We start from the raw sequence: 5,756 nt of genomic DNA, 5'->3' as shown, positions 1-5,756 counted from the left end.
CAAAAATGGAAAAATAAATTAAAAAGAAAAAAGGGAGGCCCCTGGTTCCCCCCCCAACAGAAAAAAAAAAAAAAAAAAAAGAAAGAAAAATTCACGATCAGCTGGACCTGGTGGTCTCCCAGGTACCCAGGAAGCTGAGGAAGAAGGATTACAAGTTCACTGCCTGAGCTACAAAAGAATCCAAGGCCAACCTAGGTAACTTAATGAGAGCCTTCTCAAAAATTAAAAATATACAGAGCTGTAGGGGGAGCTGGGAATATAGGTCAACATCAGAGCACTTGCCTATCATGCAAAAGGCCTTAGGTTCAATCACTAGTGCCACAAAAATGCACAGGCTAAAGCAAAAAGGTGCAAACTCAAAATTAACTTCAACAGCATGCTAGAAGAGGACTGTAAGAATTCTATATACCTGAGCCAGAGCTGGAAGAGCAACTTAGATCATGGGAGAAAAGGAGAGAAGAGAGACTGTTTCTCAGAGACCCAACAAGGAAGGACTTCTCTACAGGTAGGTATGTAGGGGGTAGAAGGTAGGTATTCCAGGTTGATAAAGCAGCAAACCAGAGAAGGGGTTAGGGGCCGCATGGCATGGGAAGTAAGGCTGCAAAAACAGGCACTGTAGACTGGTCTCCAGGAGTTTCTTATTTCATGCTAAGTCTGACATTCCTCTTTCAACAGTGAAGAATAGTCAGAGTCATAGGAAGCACTGATGTGACCATGTTTTGTTTTACAAAGACCCTTCTTCTCCCAGGCACTGATTCCTGCAAGCCTAACACAAGCTCTGAAAGCAGGTAGTGCTTAGTAAATACATATTGAACTGAACCGAATGTACTTTTTATCATGCGCCCTCTTACAGGTGAGGGGCCACTTTCCCTATGGACAGGACTTGTAAGACAGGTCCAGCAACCTCAACTGCTCTGTACAACTGGAGTCCCCCAGAGGGCCCTCACTGTTTACGTGTCTATCTCACCCACTAGATTTGCAGCTCTTGGTCTTGTGAGCAGAGACAGAAAATGCCTTAATACACTTGGAATCCCCAAAAGCCCTTAGCAGGCAGCTTGAAACACTGTAGCACTTCAGACTCTAGTAATGTTGGATAAACAGATGACTGAATAAGTAAAGTGATCAGGCAGACTTAGGAGTTCATGAATGCAAGAATATGAATAAGCTTCAGGGAATGCAGCAGAGTCCATATCTGTGAAAGTCTTTTTGTGACGTAGTTTCTAGTTGAGGTGAGCTGTGTTTATGTGTACACGATTTAGGATTTTCAAATACACATATAGTGTCACAAGTGCAACGGCAGAAATCCCAGTGGGCTTCTGAGTACTCAGGTAAGAAGTCCCTTCTACCAGCAAAGTCTTCACAGTGGGGAGGATTCAGTGGAATTTGTAATGCTAAGAAGGTGACTGTTAGTTATCTGCTTGTTTCTGAAGTTTAAAAGCAAAGTCCGTGAACTAGGCTGGAAGTGACTCCGCTAAGGTTTCTCAAGGAGGGGGAAGCCACAAGGTTAAGTCAAATGAGGCATCTCTGTACTATTGAACTCCTGTGTTCTCCTGACAGAGGTGGGAGAGCCACAAAACATGGGAGACAAACGTTTTTCTCAAGAAAAGGTAAGACCAATGGATTCGAATTTTTATTAGTAAGTTGAGGTCTAACCTTTTCCTTTTTCTTTCACAGTTCTGGGAACTGGAAAGGTTAAGATAATTATCCAGAGGGTTGATCATAAAAGGACCTTAGTTACGAGTTGTTTTTTTTTTAAGCTATTCAATAGCAGTGCATTCTTCCAAACCACTCCCAATAATGTTTACCGTTAAAAGATCCAAAGATAGTGACGGTTGTCATCATCACGTCTTTTGGGCTGGAATAATGAACATGAAATAACTATGATTCTCCTGTTTTTCCGAGTCTAACTTCCCAAGTTACGGAGTATTCCCGGTGGGGGAAGGGCCGCACAAGACCACCAGTCTTTTTCAAGGGGAGGGACCCTAAAAGTGACTCTCGAGCCGGGACCGGGTCTTCCCGGGCAGCACGACCCCGCGCTGCTTTTCTAGGCGTCGAGCTCGCAGGCGGGAGTCAGAGTCCCAGAACCAAGTTCGGGAGAGGGTGGATCCAACACCCGGACCCGCTGGCCTGCCCCGCCCGCGCCCGCCCTCCGCCCCGAGAGCCCCGGCGGGCGCGGGCACCCGGGCCTTTGTTGGCCCGAAGGGAGCTGCGGGCCTCGCGGGACGGCGCCCGCCTCTGCTCACCTGACGCCCTAGCCCGGGCCGCGCGGAGAATGAATGGCCGCCCGCCCGCCCCGCGACGCCGGCCCCGGGCCGTCTCACCTTCCGCGCTCGCTCGGTTCCTCCTCCTCCTGCCGGTGGCGGCGGCCGAGCCGGGATGAGCGCGAGTGTGCACCGGTGGCCGCCGGGCCCCTCCTCCCGCCGGGAGCCCCTCAGGTCGGCGAGGGCGGGACGCGGAGGGCCGGAGCCAGCCGGCTGCAGGGGGCTGGGCGCGCGCGGCGGGCGCGGAGGTGGCGCTGAGCCGGGGAGCCCGGAGCAAGGACAGCGTCCGCGGCGAGACCGGGCAGCCTGGGACCGAGACTAGCGGGAACGAGTAGGGAAGGCGAGGGGTGTCCGCGCTGGAGCCCGCACCTTCGGCCGCAGCGGAGCTATTGTACCGGAGCGGCCGCAAGGCCGCCGCGCCCTCCGGCCCCGCCCTCGCCCCGCCCCCGATTCCAGGGCCCGCCCCCCCAGGTGGGAGGGGGCGGAAGCGCCGATCTGACCCACGTGAATCAAACCCACCCGGCTAGGGAGTGGCTGAACTCCCACGATGATGTCATCAACGCGTGACGCCAGAGGCTGAGGATTACCTGCTGTCGTGTGACGTCATCCGGGCGAGTTTCTGCCACGGACTGGTACTATCTGGTGCTGCAGGCGTCTTCGGAGCATTTCTCTCGGACGTTTTTCCGACGATGTGTAAGGTGTGGTGTAGTCAGCTTGGAATACCGCTATCCCGTTGGCCTTGAGGTCCTACAGGTTACATAGCACCTCTGCATTCCCTAGCTCATTACCCGCCAAGAGCTGAATGTGAAAAATGTTCGATCGCGTGTGATTTCAGAGGCAGACATCTACCATTCTGTTTTCCCTTGGGCAGGAGGTCTGAGCAGAGTTAGGGTAAGGTGGGAGGTGGGAATAGTAGCAGAAAAGTTTGAACTATACTTAAGAAGTGGAAAAAATAGGCTCCTTTTCCCGTTCTTATCCAACCGCAGAGTCTACTTTTGACCCGAACCTTTCTCCTGAGCTCATTCTATTTCCCACTACCTCTTGAGTAGCATTCATTACGTGCACCTCCTGCTGTTCCTCAAATCGAGTACATTCAAAAATATTACTAAGCTGAGAACCAGAGCCTTATTTCACACCCCAGCCGTATGTTAAGGCTTTAAAAGTCCTAAACCATAACTTTTTCTATAGTAAGTGCTATCTGGGTATCCTAACTTGGCCTCTCTAAGCTCCATCTTTACAATAATAATAACAACAACTGCAACTTAGCATGCATTACCCTAGTCTGGAACTTGCTATGTAGGCCAGGTTAGCTTCGAACTCAAGAGATCCACCTGCCTCTGCCTCCCCAGTGCTGGGACTAAGGGCATGCACCACCATGCCCAGCAGCCTTGCCCTTAAAATGTTCAGTACTTCTGGTGTCATTTTCCCTTCCTGTTCTCAGCCAATGGACCTCCATCCAGCAGCCATCTAAGCTGTTTCCCCCATTCTCAACACCCATTTCAAGTTAGACTTTAGGCTTGTAATTTCTGTTAAAAAGTTTCCAGGTCTTTCTTTTCCTCTTCTCACCACTGACACCGGATGGACCTTTAGTCTCTCCAGATCAAATCCACTATTGTCTCTGGTCACCAGAGTATCTCTTTAAAACTACAAAATTGATGATATCCTTCCCTTGTTTAAACAGTCTGAAAGACTTTTATGACTTTCAGGATAACGTCTAAACTTTAACTAACGTGGCACTTCACAGGCTGGCTGCTTACACCAGCCTTACTGGTTTCATCTCACACTGTACACCATTGCTCCAGTCACACTGGAAAACTACCTAACACTCTTGGACATACTTCTTTCTGTCCATGAGCATTCCCTCTATATCTGACTAACACCTATTCTTTCTACAAAGAGGAACTCCAATATCAGATTCATTTAGGACTCTGACTAATGTTTCTAATTTTCCTGAGCCTTATTAATGCTGTAATTCTACAGCACTTCCACGTATTTCTTCCCTTTCTTTCTTCCTTCTTTCTTTTTATATTTAAGAGAGGGTTCCTTGCCTGGTTGGCCTAGAACTTGCTATTTAGACCACATTGAAAGTTGTGACAATCCTCTTGCCTCAGCCTCCCGAGTGCTGAGATTACAGAATGCACCATCCCACCTGGCCCTTTTATCCCAAGTAGTGTGTTATATAACAACCTCAGTTGTATATCTGAGTCCATCAGTTTCTGAGCACAAGTCATATTCCTATCTGTACCTCCCATATCTGGAACAAGTGCTTGATACATAGACTCAATCACTCTATTGAAATGTATTTAATAAATGCTTACTGTGTGCTAGATATAGTTCCAAGAACTTCGCAAACACTTGTCTCACTAAATAAATCTCTAACAACACTTTGAGGTAGATACTGCTTGCTGTTCCTCCTTCCATTTGATGAGGAAACTAAAGTGTAGGCACAGAGGATAATTTAACCCAGGAATACAGTGCAGTGAATTTGTTCTAATCTAGTCTGTCTTTGCGCTCTCTCTAAGACCTGCAAACAATGGCTCTTCCAAAATGTCAACATTTTGATCAATGGGAACTCTAAGTACAGTTCCCTCCATGACAAAAAGCACTTTGTAGATGTGATTAAATAAAGTCTTTTGAGATGAGAACTGCTCTACTCTTAGGAGTGGATTTCAGATGGAAAAGGCAAGAAAGCAAGTCTTCTTTGGAGCTTCCAGAAAGAAACACAGCCCTCCTGACACCTGGGTTTCAGCCTACTCACATCCATTTGGAACTTCTGAATTATGGCATTGTGAAGCAGCAAATGTGTATTGCTTGGATCCACTACATGTGTGATCATTTGCTTCACAGCTGTAGGAAATTAGTCTCCAATCAAGAGTAGGGCTGCTCTATGTTAGTACATGGGAGGGCAGACCTGCTGAAGGTTGCATCCATCCAGTTCTCAGAATCCCACTTGCTATGGGGTCCCTGACACCCTACTTTAGTGTAAGAGAATGGTAAGACATCTCTATTACCCTAGCACATTGTGTTTCTTTGTTTTTGAGACAGGGTCTTGCTGTGTAACCCAGAGCTAGCTTCAAACTCAAGATCCTCCTGCCTCGGCCTCCTGAGTGTTGGGATTACAGTTCATGCCCAGATTTTTATTCAGAGCATCACTTTCAGCATAGTTGCTCACCAGCTGCCAAAGGGAGGGATTTTGCTGTTGTGTTTCAGTCTTTGGAGGAAATTTTCTGGATTTCACACCATGTCCTGGATTAATAGATGAGTGTCCTGAACCTAGAATTCCCTTTCTTCAAGGCCCGTAAGATAGCTAACAAATAGGATTGGAGAACTGGCTCAGCAGTTAAGAGCACTGCTGTTCTTCCAGAGGACAAGAGTTCAGTTGTCAGCACTGACATCAGGTGGCTCACAACTGCTGCAACACCAGGCAATCCAATGTCCTCTTCTGGCCTCTTCGAGTACCTGTGCCTGTGACATACTCACACAGACACATGTACT

At 48.1% G+C, this 5,756-nt stretch overlaps 1 protein-coding gene across 1 annotated transcript in view; it reads right to left on the bottom strand.

Annotated features, from left to right (window-relative positions):
* The window catches only part of Pak1 (p21 (RAC1) activated kinase 1), a 167,667-nt gene extending 164,976 nt beyond the window's left edge, over window positions 1-2,691 (bottom strand). The window contains exon 1 of the mRNA XM_029568828.1: window positions 2,322-2,691. The gene's annotated coding sequence lies outside the window, so the exon portion shown is untranslated. The remainder of the gene's footprint in view (window positions 1-2,321) is intronic.
* Between the last annotated feature and the right edge of the window lie 3,065 nt (window positions 2,692-5,756).

This window comes from Nannospalax galili, unplaced genomic scaffold, assembly GCF_000622305.1.
Source record: "Nannospalax galili isolate Female #2095 unplaced genomic scaffold, S.galili_v1.0 scaffold278, whole genome shotgun sequence".
Classification (NCBI taxonomy): Eukaryota; Metazoa; Chordata; class Mammalia; order Rodentia; family Spalacidae; genus Nannospalax; species Nannospalax galili.
This window is presented reverse-complemented; position numbering and strand designations above follow the sequence as displayed.